We start from the raw sequence: 13,944 nt of genomic DNA, 5'->3' as shown, positions 1-13,944 counted from the left end.
TATCCCCCTCACGCTTCCCCAAACCCCTTCCTCCCAATAATTACCCCTCCCATTTCTATGCCTGTTTGTTTCAATTTGTCTTCTGAATTTAATTAGTGCTGCTTCTGTGAGGCATAGGCGGGAGGTGTTCAGTGGGATGTGGGCAAATTGCCAAGGACTACACCCTGAAGGAAATGACCACCCTCCAGCAGGGTGGTCATTTAACTGCCTATGACGCCAAAGGTCTCCCAGCCCGCTTTGACAAACAACAGGGACTGCAGACCAAATTGCTTCTTATAAACCCCAGCTCCGCCTTTCCCAGTCCCAGGACCTTTGACTGCTCTACTCCTCAATTTCCAAAAGTATAAGAAGAGAGTAACTGCAGAGGGCACGAGGTCCCATGCTCACAGAAAGCACTAGGGGAACCAGGAGTGTTAAGCACACAGGCTTGTTTCTTCGGTGGAAAGGATGCTTTGTTCCTTTGTAAACAGAACCCATTCCTAGGGGAAATGTCACATACACTGTGCAGCTTGGTGACCTCTAGGATGACCGCACGAGATCCTCCCCTAGGCCTTAAGCTGTAGAACCCATCCTTATGAAAAAGGTCACATGTCCTTCGTAAGAATTTCGATGCAGTGACCAGGAAACGTTTTTTGAAAGCGGTCAGGTACTTAAATATGTCTAAACTAACCTGCCCACGGACAGTGTCTAGCAGTTTGAGTCCCATTTCCTTCTTGCCTCATGTGGATCATTTCTCTGCTGGCTGTGGTGTTTATAGGGCCCCCACAGATGATGGCATCTAACATGGTAGGCTTCTGCAAAGCCTTGGCTGGTGCACGGCTCAGACTGAGCAGCATGAGGTGGGCACCTTAGACTCACGGGCACATCGTCACCTTCTTGGTTATTTTATCTTCATTGTTTTTCTTTCTTTCTTTCTTTCTTTCTTTCTTTCTTTCTTTCTTTCTTTTTTTTGAAAGCTTAAATTAAGAAAGGCTTTATTTTTTAAGACAAAGCAAATGCATTAACACACATTCAAATGCCACGGCAAGTGTTCATTGAGTTTTATAAGAAACAAAACAAAACAAAACTGTACTCTGGTGTCAAATAAAAACCGAAACCATTTTAGAACCACTGCGTATGGTGACATGGATACCTGGACATCTAAGAAGCCGTTGTGACTTTGTAGCTATATGGAAATGCATGAGCAACATGAAGTAATGGCAGATGGAGCGTCACACTTTCAGACCCTTTTCCCCACTCTTTGTGCGCTTCTTCTGCCCTGTTGAATTAGTCAGCAGGTAAATGGACAAAGAACTTAATATCAAAGAACACTTCCAAAGGTCAAAAGTACATTCAAGGTCATGGCTAAAATGACCCCAGAGGTTGGGGGGAGGCTATCAAAAGCCTTATTTCACAAAATGCCAGGCACTAAATCTACTCACACATGCTTGCAGTAGAAAAAGCAACGCTAATCTTAATAGAGGCTGGCCTTTTTTATGATGCATGGGAACTCTTGCTCACTGACCTCTCCATCTCCATCTTGATCAGCCTCATCAACCATTTCCTGCAGCTCCTCATCAGTCAAGTTCTCACCTAGCTCCTTGGCCATACACTTCAGATTTTTAAAGGGTATTTTTTCAGTTTCATCATCAGCAAAGAGCTTGAAAGCTTTCAGGATTTCTTCTTTGATGTCTTTCTCAGACATTTTCTGAGTCATTACTGTCAAAAAGTCACTAAAGTTCATTTTTCCTGTTCCTTCTTTATCAGTTTCACTTGTCATTTTTCTTGATTTCTTCTTTCTTGGGTTCAAAGCCCAGGGACCTTGATGTCTATAGTTCCAGTTCCATCAACATCAAAGAGATCAAAAGCTTCCAGGGTTTCCTGTTTCTGTTCTTCAGTAAGTTCACCCTTTCTTTCTGGCCACTAGATGCCATGTTTGTCTTCCTAAAATTAGAGGCCATCACCAAAGGGACGCTACAACTGGGTGTTAAGGCAACAGCGTACTCTAGCTTCATTGGTTACTCTCTCCAATCTCATTAACTCTAGGTCTAGCACGGTTCCATATCTGACTTATAGATGAGCATTATGAGCTACCTATTATACCTTCTAAAAGCAAAATGTATTGATAATTTTGTCGACATTTTTACTGCTGTGACATAATACCTGACCTGAGCAATTTAGCTCATGGTTTCTAGGGTTTCAGTGCACAGTTCTTGGCTCTCTTGTTTCTGGGCCTGTAATGAGACAGCACAGACAGCAGTCAGAGTGTGTGATATTGGTGCTTACCTCATGGAGTAAAGAAAGAAGAAAGGTGTTGAGGGAGAGGGGGACATCCTGGACCAGGATATGGGCTCCTAGAGCCTGCACTATGCTTGATAGAGAGCAGTAAATGTCAGTCAGTAAAAGTGCTTGCCTGGAAAGCCTGAGGACCTGAGATCAATCCCAAAGCCAGGCATTCACTGGAGATGCAGCTCAATGGTAGAACACTTGCCTAGTACACATGAGGCCCTGAGTTCAACCCATATGTATATGTATATGTATATATATTCATATCTACACACATATACATATAGGTATACATAGAGAGACAAAAACTAATATATATGTATACACACATATACATATAGATGTACATACATACACACATGTACATATATGTACATATACTATATGTATATAGTATATACTCCAACACCATGCCTGTCTGTTTACTTCCATGTTCCCTGCCATTATGTTTTTCATGACATTACAAAAGTGAGTAAAACACTGTGTGTGTGTGTGTGTGTGTGTGTGTGTGTGTGTGTGTGTGTGTATACACCATCATGCTGTGCATATGTGGAGGCCAGAGAACAACTTGCAAAAGTCATTTCTCTCCTTCCACTATGTAGGTCCTAGAAATCTAACTCAGGTCTTCTGGCTTGGCAGTGATCATCTTTATCTACTACACCTCAGGCCCTCACCTTAGATGATGTGTGAGTTTAACATCAAGACCTTTATAGAGAAAATGCTTCGCTTTCAAAATGTGGCTCTAACAGTGGAAATATCAGTGGGTTTGGCAGGCCAGGGAAGGAGGTATTTTTAGATCAAGCCCTGCCAAGAGTCTGTGGCCTTCAGGCCCAGCCAGTCACCTGCCATGTGCTGAACACCAATAAGGGATTTTTCATTTCCTATTTGCTGCCATAGTATATTGCCACATATTTAGCAGCTTAAACCCAAGCACATCTATGATGTCATGTTTCTGGAGGTCAGAAGTCCAGGGACAAAGGGGTTCCCTGCTTAGCATCTCACAGGCCTGCACTTCTTTGGGGAAGCTCTAGAAAAGGTCTGCTTCTGAGGTCATGCTGCAGGCTGAATTCCCTTCAAACAGTTGTAGGCCTAAGGTCATGCACAGCTGAAGGTTGGTTTCCTGGCCTCCTCCATGCCTAGGCTGTTGGGTGCTCCCACGCTTTCCCAGTAAGCTTTGCAGAAATTGCGTAGTGGCTGCTGCTCACTCCAACCCTCTGACCTCTCCCGCTAACCCTCTCTGGCACCAGTCACAGAAAGTTCTCTTCTCTTTGGGTTTGTTTTATTTTTCAAGAGTATCTGAAAATGGATCTAAGGTCCCATGTGTGCTAAGGAACCACTCTACAGCCCAGCCTGATCTCTGCTTGGTGGAGCTCCTGTGAGTCTACTGAACCAGTAGGACAATCTTCTTAAGATCTATAACCTTAACCATACTGCAAAATGTCTGCCATGGAATACAACTCAACTTCTAGGTTCCAGAAACTAAAATATGTACATATTTGGGGTACCCCCTACCTACCACACCCAGCAAGGAGGCAAAATTATGGGATAGTTTTGCACTGCTACTTTTCACAGTAACTGGGGGCAAAGGTCCTAACTTCCTGAGTTCCAGTTCTGTCTCGGTTGAGGCAGAGTGAGAGCCAGGGCTTCACAACCTTGCCATTACCCGATCTTACACGTTCATCTTATATAAACTTAGATGCAGCAAGGAAAATTATCAGCTCATCTGACACATATGACAGTGCTGCTGCCACGTGCACGGGTTCCTCGGAGCACTCCTGTGTCATGTGTAAACCTGGAGAAGTCCCTAGCAGAAAGAGGCAGTTACATCAGGGATGATTAATGATTCAGACTCTGGAGCCAGTTGCTTGTTCTTAGTTCATAACTTATCTATTTATTTGTGACCCTGAGCAAATTACTAAGCTGTGTTTCAGGAGCATCCACCATCCCTATCACTTCATGAAGTGAGTGTTGTGGTCCACACCTACAGTCTCAGAACTTGGGGTTATGGGTAGGAGGATGAGAAGTCCAAGGCCATCCTCATCCTCCACTGTATAGTGAGCTTGAGGAAAGCCTGTGAATGAATGAACGAGTGTTTGGAAAAATAAATCAATACGTTAAAAAGAAGAATAGTGTAAAGAAGTGAGCTTAGGAGCCTGGCAGCTGCTGCAGCCCTTCCTCCACCTCACCACCAACCACCGCATTCCTGTCTCCTGCTGGTCCTTCCCAGACCTCTTTACATAAGTAATGGTGATTCCTCTTTGTGTGCGCAGGTGTGTTTTCCTCCCATGACAGATGGGAAATGCATCGGAACTGTCAGGTAGAGAGGAGTTGCTTACAAGCCACTGTCCATTATGAAGAATTCATAAGCACATGGTCTCCCTGAGGATGAAGGCTGGCTCCTCCGGATGCCATGCTCCCTGCTTGTCCCTTCTGAAGAGGGAAGGCCTGAGGTCTGACAGTATCAGGTGTTGCTGTTGATGCGCAGAAGTGAAATGCCCAGACCTGTAAATGGATATGGCCTCCTTGGAGTGCAGTGTGGGCAGGAGTTATTAAAGTCAAGAATGAGCACATCTCCTGACCCAGCAGTTTGACTTCTCAGAAGATACTTTAGACACACCTGTCCAAGAAGTCAGGGAGAAGGAGGGATGGCCATAGTGATCTCCAGGATCACAATATCTGAGTGGCCTAAGTCCCCACTGAGTCAGAAAGATGCAACACTCCTCACACATGGTGCAAGACACAAATATAGAACTGTGTCTGTTTTTTAGTTATCGTATTTTTACAATTTCACTTGTACTTTATAAGGCATTAAAAATCTGCGTGTGAGAGTACACTCGTGAACATGTGTACATGTGTTGTGCATGCATGCAAGTTTACTTGCACAGGTGGGGATATGTGGAGGTCAGAAGTCGACATCGGGTCTCTCCCCTACCTTGTTTTTTAAGACAGGGTCTCTCATTGACCTGGAGCTTGCTACTTAGCCTGGACTGGCTGGGCAGTCAGGGAGCCTCAGCAATCCACCTGCCTCTATTTCCCAGCCCCGGGCACCACCATGCCTGGCTTTTTACACAGGTGCTGAGGGTCCAAACTCAACTTCTTCCCCCACCCAGCCATCTCTGTAGTTCCTGAACTTATTATGCTTTTTATAGAGGAGGAAAGTGGTGCACAGAGAAGTTGAGTAACTTTTCCAGCATCACCCAGTGGCTTTGGAATCTGACTCCTGGAAGTCTGAGCTATGTGAGTGGGGTTAGTCACTGTGCTATACAGCTGTTCCTTTTCTGGAATGTTCATGAGATAGCAATATTAGAGCTCGTGTCTTAACATGTAAAAATAAGAGAACTTGGTCATAAAAGTTTTAAGCTGGGCTTAGAACAGCGTGCAGCTCTGTTCCTTCAGTATCAGTGCATCCCAGTCAAATATGATCTAACTAAACTATCTTAATTAAAGTGGCCTGTGGGCATGTCTGTCAGACATTGCTGACTGGCATAGGAGGAACCAGCCCACCGGAGGCAGAGCCACCCATGGGGCAAGTGGTCCTGGGCTGTATGAGAAAGCTATTTGAGAAAGCCATAAGGAGCCAGAAAACAGCATTCCTCTGTGATTTCTGCTTCAGCTCTTGAGTTCCTATCCTGAATTCCCACAATGATGGACCATGACCTGAAAGTATGAGCCAAATAAACCTTTTTCTCCTGAGTTTTTGTATTTTTTAATCGGTGTTTTATTACTGCCACATAAAGGAATCTCAGACAGTAGCCACAGAGAGATGAAGCTTCATGGTTACTTCAGTCTTGGTCCCTTTGTGTTCCAGGTCCAGCAGGCACCATCCATGAACTAAGACCACATAAAGAGTGGGGATGCCTTGAGAGCCTTCGTGTAATCCCTGCCCCAGTCTGACTGTAAGTAGGGAAGAGCCCTAAGGCATAGTCTATGCTCCTTGCTCTCCCTTGCCAGGCTCTGTGACCCCAGAACACTGGCGGGGCAGCTGCAAAGCCCAAGTGTCTTAGAGCAGAGATGCAGAGATCTGTACGACAGAGAGGCAGGGCATTCCCGGAAGAGCTTTGAGAAATCTCAAAAATAAGAAACAACTCCTGGAACTGACAAATGAGTACAACGACACCATAAGACATAGGATTAACACACAAAAATCAATCATTTTAAACTGCTTCCACTTTGCAACCAATGAGCAATTAGGTCCAAAAGGAAAATTACAATGTCATTTATAATCACCCAAAACCTAGTAAAGCTAATAAAGTTAATGAAATGAAATTTATAACATACTGATGAGAAAATTATCGCGTACTGGTAGAGCTAAGTGGAGATGAATACTATTTTCATGAAGCAAAACACAAAAATACAAGCTCAAATGAAACCTCACAAAACTTGACTCCTAATGAGTCATAGATATAAATGTAAGATGTAAAACTATAAAGATTTTAAAGAAAATGTAAGAGAAAAGTTTCATGGTTTCATGTTAGCTGAAGCACTCCTGAATACAACTTCAAAAGCACAATCTCAAGGAGAAAAACATGGCAAGTTGAACTTCACCAAACTTCAAAACCTTAGTTTTCTGGAAGAACCAGTTAAGAATCTGGAAACATTGTCATAGCCTATGAGGAAAAACAAAACCCAAACCCAAACCAACCAATAAAAACAGGAACATGCAAAGCCTTTTAAAACTTAACTAAATGCCCCAATTCCAGGGCCTTGGAAATGGCTCTGTGGGTAAAGGTACTTGCTGCCATGCCTGGAGACCTGAGTTTGAGCCCCAAGTTCCACATGGTGTAGGGAGGGGAACTGACTCCTACAAATTGACCTCTCACCTCAATGTGTATACAGTGGCATACAAGCACTCGTACATATATGGGTCCCAAATTTAAAAAAAAAAAAAAATTTTTTTAAATACCATTCCAAAGTGGGTCAAAGGTATAAAGAGGCACATGAAGTCTAGATAAGCATATAAAAAGATGTGCAGTGCCTTTGGCCATGAAAGAAATGCAAAATAAAGCAGCTACCAGTATGAACCAAACACTTTTCAGACCTAGGAAGAATTGGCAAACTCTGTTTTTTGTGAATTGCTGGTGGGAATCTAGACATATGTAGCAACTTGAAACAAATTTGGTTGTACTTTTTTTAGATTTATTTATTTTGTTTTATATGTATGAGTATTTTGTCTGTAGGTATGTATGTGTACCACATGCATGCCTCATGCTTCAGAAGGTCAAAAGAGGGCATTATATCCCCTGGAAATGGAGTTCTGGATGGCTATGCACTGCCATAGGGAGCCAGGTTTGGGCCCTCTCCAAGAACAGCTCTTAAGTACAGCCCCTGGCAGTTTCTTACATTTTAGACATACAGGGACCACAGTGGTGGTTTAAGAGGTTACAGTGCTTGCTGTGCAAGCCTGATGATGTCAGCTCCATCCCTGGAACTCAAGGTGAAAGCGGAATGAAAGAACCAAGTGCACAAAGCTGTGTTAGGATCTGCGTGTGCACAGCATGGCCTGTGCACACACACAACCATAGCAACAGTGATGCCCTTTTAACGTTAAAATGTGCACGTTCCCTGAGGCCCAGACGTTGCCTTCCTGTACATTCCTATTAAGCATGGAAGTGCATGTTGTGCTGAACCCTGTTCACGAACTGCCATAGCAGCTTTATTGGTAATAACTTCAAACCAGAAACAACCCAAATGACCTTCAACAGACAAGTGAATGAACCAGCTCTTACTTGGCAACAGGAAGGAATTAACATTGATATATTCAACCACTTGGCTAGCTCTCCAGGACATTATGCCAAGAGAAAAAAAAAATCCAATAAAAAAGATTAAATACTACATGATGTCATTTTTATTAAATATCTCAAAATGAAAAAATAATATTGTCAACAGTGGTATGCAGGGTTTAGGATTGGGACCAGTGTGAGCAGCGTGACAGTCAAGGGGGCAGATGGGAAGTGAGGTCAAGGAAGACAATGGTAGAGTCCCTGGTGGTGGCAGGTGGAGTCCTAATACTGATCGTGATAAGGACAGTGCTGACTTGTCTGCAGGATGAAGTTCTAGAGTGTGCTCCATTGAAAAAGGGACAGTGACTGCAGGAAAACAGTGATTGCGTGTGAGCAGCTGAACACGTGTAAGGGGTGATTCCACCAGAGTCGCCTCTGCTTAAAAGGCCCTGCTTTGAACACCTAAGCCCAGGTGAAAAGAGCAGAGCCACATGGGGACTATGATTTCAACAGCTTCTAAACCTATTTCAAGATTCAAGAACTTTCAAAACTTTAAGGTAGCTTATTTATAAAAGCTTGGGGACAGTGACATAACAATATATGGTGATTAAAATGGGCAAGTTGTCTTTGTGGGCCAGTCCTGGATTACTATTGTTTCCCATGCCTTACACCGTGTACAGCAAATAGAAGGGGACATGGGACTCTTGGATACATGGAGATCCTGTGCAGTTGGGCATAGATGAGACAGAGCAGACCTGGGTCCTCATGCTCAGGGCCCCTTCTGTAATACCGTGAGCTTGGGCCCCTGGCTGAGAAGGGCTCCTGTCTCTTGTCATAGGGGGATGAGTGGCAGAGCTGGCAACTCCTAGAAGAGTCCTAAATAGGTGGTGAGGTATCAGACACAAGCTGGCCCAGGCTTGACAGCAGGCAAGATCGCTCCAGGGTTCCACTCTGACCTAGGCTGGGCATAAGGGCCCTCCAGCAAGCTGCCTGAAGCTCTGAGTTTATTGCCCTCTCCACTCTCAAGAGCCCGTTGGGTTTGAGTTTGGATTCCTTCCTAGTTGGGACAAGTTGCTTCGCCCCATTGGAACCTCTTTGCTTATATCTGTTAACTGGGTATCATATCCTCTTAGCTTGCCAGACTCCTGTGAGGATTAGTGTTGTTAAAGTCAAGAGCTCAGGGTTAGGCCTTTTTGTTTCAGGGCACATGATACATTTTACCTTTTTTCTGTAAGGGGCACACCAGGTGCCAATGAAAGCCAGCTCTAGCATTCTGAATGGATTGGCTCTTCCTATTGGTCCTTGGCAGAATTCTCCTTTGTATCCACCTGAAAGCAAGTCACACCAGGCCTCAGTGTGATGTCTGAGGGGTTCAGAAACCTGAAAAGAGCAGCCAGTGAGGCCAGGGTGAGACACAACCCATTGGTAATAAGTCAGGCTGCCAGGATTCATATTCCAACTCTGTTCTTTATTGTATGGACATCTTACTTAAGGTCTTAGAGTCTATTCTAAAGTACGGATGAGTTGGTCCTGATGGCACAAGCCTGCAATCTCCACTTCTTAGGAAGCTGAGGCAGAAGGATCAGGAGTTGAAGGTCTGCCTGGGCTACTGAGTGTGTCCTGCGTAAATTGGCTGAGCCTCTCAAAAGTTAATATAAAAAAACCTGGGATGAAAGCTCTGTGGTAGAGCACTTGCCCAAGCATGCGTGAGTCTCAAGAGTTTGATCTCCAAAATAAACAAACAAAATCACATAAAGTAAAATGCAGGTGAAAGCCGCCTGCTCATAAGACTATGAGAGTATTAAATATGAGTATATACACTGTAGGGAAAGCCCTAAGCATCATGTTGGGGCACCATCATCATTTAATGTCTGCACAGGTAGAAAAGGGCACAGACATTTGCAGATGTTTTTAGCTTCAGGAACTGCTCCTGCCACCCGCTATGCCATCTCTGGGAATCACTTTCCCATCAGGATGAGGCAGCTGTACTTGCCTGTGGTCCTGTGGGAAATATCCTTTAAGGAGAATACAAACTGTCTATCTGGGTTACCTGCAGTCTCACCAGATGCATTCCCTGGAAACTGGGCCCCAGCGATCTAGACCCAGTGGCTTTGTCAGACCAAGATAACATCCTGTGTGTCCTCAGATGCCCCAAGAGTCGGGTAGATGCCCAGGCATGGTGGGGAGGGAGGAGTGAGCATGCTTGTGATTGGCCAGCAGGCCAACTTCACCTGGCACAGAGAGGAGAGGAACTCAGTGTTCCTGGTCTGAGAGTGTGGTTTTCTGCTGCCTTCTGCTCTGCCCAGATTTCTGAATCTTACTGAATAGCCAAGACTCAGAAGGCTTCTGTGTGCCACCAGAAGCCACACAAGGAAATTGGACCAAAGCCCTTGTTTTTCAGTAAGAAAACTAAAATGTATTGCAGTTAGCCACATCACTGCAGTCTGCCAACACCCTGGATGATGTATGATGCCCTCTGCCCTCTGCCCTCTGCCCTCTCTGCCCTCTCTGCCCTCTGCCCTCTGCCCTCTCTGCCCTCCTCTGCGCTCCTCTGCTCAGTCAGAGACATTCAGGTCAAGCTCTGGTTCTGCTAGTTTCTGATTGTGGGAGATGTGTGTTGCCACGAAGGCCACCTCTTTCTGCCTTCATTTCATCATCTGTGAAACAGGATAACACAAACCTCTCAGACTGCTTGTAGGATGCACTGAGGCTATGCAAGGATCATGGCTGAACATTGTAGGCAACACAAATGAGAGACAGCTCAGAAAATTTAGTTAAGCTGTTTGCCTACTCCAGGCCATATGCCACTGTAGGCCCTGTACCTGCTCACTCTAGTTACCTTCCCACCAGCCTCTGGAGGTTGGAAGTACACCATCATTACTTTACAGAAAGGAGACAGAGCCATAGACTAGTTGAGAAACTCCCTCAGATCCAGCAGCCTGGATCCTGGGTTGGTGGGTTGGTAACCTTACGTTTCCCATGAGGAGACCTCAAAGCCACTGAGGAGTCAAGCGGAACCCCTCCGAGAACCTGATAGCATACAGCACACATTAGTAAAACACTAAGCATTAGAGAGCCAGGGAGGCTGAGCATGGGACCTGGAGACAAGAGACACCCTAGAGCTATAACCACAGGCATCTGTCCTTGCTTTCCACATGGTTTGAGTCAGTGTCTCTTGTTTCCCATCACAAATGCCTGGCTAGCTGGCCTGTGAGCTTCCGGGGACCTTATCATCTGTCTCTCATTTTTCTGTAGGGACATTGGATTACAGAGTACACTACCATATCTGGTTTTATTGTGGGTTCAAATCCATGTCCTCGTGTTTCAAGAGCAGAACTTTACCCACTAAACCATCTTCCCTCCCCTTAGCTTGGGTATTTGATTATGAGGTCAGGAGTTTGTGCCGTTGTGATTCTAGAGACCTCACTGCTGGTATACAATGGCAGGCCATCTTGCAATGCTCAGAACAAACTCAAAGAATTCTCCTGCCCCCAAAGGCCAGCAGCTCCCTCACTGATGAACTTATACATTAAGAAACCTGCAGGGAGTAGCTAAGCAGGTATCTCAGTTGATAAAGTGCTTGGACATGATTCTCAGAACCGACAGGGGAGAGTATCTGGATGTGGAAGTATGCGCCTAAATCCCATATTAGAGAAGCGGAGAAAGGCAGGCACCCTGGGCTTCCTACAGCCAGGCTGACTACCTGGTGAGCTTCAGATCACTGAGAAACCCTGTCTCAAAGAAATTTAAGGTGGATATCACCTGTGGAATGACACTCAAGGCTGTCCACACACATATATACCTGTGCACACATGAGCACGTGCACACACACACACACACCTTTCTTGTGACACCTGCAGACTTCAGGTGAGGCTCATGTAGCTGTGTACCTCTCTTCAATTGTCGATAGGTAAGGAATAGGATTTCATTAGATCCATATTCTCCATACTTTGATACATAGAAAATAGTCATCATTTTAATAATAATACAGATTGATGTGTATTTAAAAATAGTACACCAGATACATGATTGAATGAAAAGTATTTCTCTATTTAAGATGAAAAAGTGGAAAAGAGCCTCAAACTCGAGACACTTCCTGAAAAGAAAACCAACTGCTCAGGCTTTAAGATCAACAATCAATAAATGGGACCTCCTGAAACTGAAAAGCAAAAAATACTGTCAATAGACTGGGAACAGCCTACAGACTAGAAAAGGATCTTCACCAACCCTATATCTGACAGAGGGCTAATATCCAGAATACATAAAGAACTCAAGAAATTAGACACCAACAAACCAAATAATCCAATTAAAATATGGGGTACAGAGCTAAGCAGAAAATTCTCAACAGAGGAATCTCGAGTGGTGAAGAAACCCTTAAAGAAATGCTCAGCATCCTTAGTCATCAGGGGAGTGCAAATCAGAAAGACTCTGAGATTCTATCTTACACGGATCAGAATGGCTAATATAAAAAAAAAAAACTTAAGTGGCAACACATGCTGGAGAGGATGTGGAGAAAGGGGAACCCTCCTTCACTGCTGGTGGAAGTGCAATCTTGTACAACCACTTTGGAAATCAATCTCGCACTTTCTCAGAAAACTGGGAATATCACTACCTCAAAATCCAGCTATACCATTCCTGGGCATATATCCAAAAGATGCCCCGCCATTCAACAAGGATATTTGCTCAACTGTGTTCACAACAGCTTTATTTGTAATAGCCACAATCTGGAAACAACCTAGATGTCCCTCAGCGAAGGAATGGATACAGAAATGTGGCACATTTACACAATGGAATACTACAAGGAAATGATGAAATCTGCAGACAAATGGATGAAACTAGAAAATGTCATCCTGAGTGAGATGACCCAGAAACAGAAAGACACACGTGGTATACACTCACTTATGAGCAGATATTAGCCGTATAATATAGGATAACTACACTAAAATTTATAGACCTAAAGAAACTAAACAACAAGGAGAACCCTAGGGAGGATACTTAAATCTCATTCAGAATGGCAAACAGGATAGACACCAGAAGCAGTGGAAGAGAGGAAATAGGATGGGAACCTACTATAGAGGGTCCTCTGAAAGGCTCCACCCAACAGGGAATCAAAGCAGATGCTGAGACTCACAGCCAAATTTTGGGCAGAGTGCAGGGAGTCTTATGGTAGAAAGGGGGAATAGAAGGACACGGAATTGACAGGATCCCCACCAGGAAATCAACAAAGCTAAAAAACCTGAGCTCAGGGGTCCAGACACTGATGCACCAACCAAAAGCTGTGCATGAAGAGGACCTAGACCCCCTGCTCAGATGTATCCCACAGGCATCTCAGTCTCCACGTGGATTCCCAAGTAAGGGGAGCAGGGGCTGTCTCTGTCATAAACTCGATTGCCTGCTCTTTGATCACTTGCTCCTGGCGATGTCCTGATGAGATTTGATAAGCTATGGGCAGATGGCACAGAAGGAGAACTCCCCCTCTCAGTAGACTAGGGGAAAGGGGTAGGTGGGAAGAAGGAGGGAAGTTGGGACTGGGAGGAGTTGAGGGAGGGAACTTCAATCGGGATATATATTGAATAAATTGTAAAAAAAAATAAAAAATAAAAAAATAGATAAAACCAAAGAAAGTACAGTCGTCCTTTGTGTCTCTGTAGGGCACTGGTTCCAAGGACTCTCCTCAATGCCAAGATGAATTGATGTTCAAGTCCCTGATATAAAGTGCTACAGTGAACCTTACAGCTAAAGTCTACACTGAACCTTTTCTGAGTGCTTATACCCAACACAAAGCAAACACTTATAATCGCCACAGTGTATAGTTTAGGGAACTATGACAAAAAATGGTTGTGTGTAGATAGCACAGATATGACTAAAATATTTTCAATCATTAAATCACAGATAATAAGTTTGAGTAATACTGTGATGTAACACATGACATGTTTATCTATTTACCCATCAACTACCC

General features: G+C 44.3%; 1 pseudogene; it reads right to left on the bottom strand.

The window, feature by feature from the left end:
• Positions 1 to 1,453: 1,453 nt before the first annotated feature.
• Positions 1,454 to 1,940, bottom strand: LOC129669498 (centrin-2-like; annotated as a pseudogene).
• Positions 1,941 to 13,944: the final 12,004 nt, after the last annotated feature.

Source organism: Psammomys obesus, unplaced genomic scaffold, assembly GCF_907164565.1.
Source record: "Psammomys obesus unplaced genomic scaffold, mPsaObe1.curated_primary_1811, whole genome shotgun sequence".
Lineage (NCBI taxonomy): Eukaryota > Metazoa > Chordata > Mammalia > Rodentia > Muridae > Psammomys > Psammomys obesus.
This window is presented reverse-complemented; position numbering and strand designations above follow the sequence as displayed.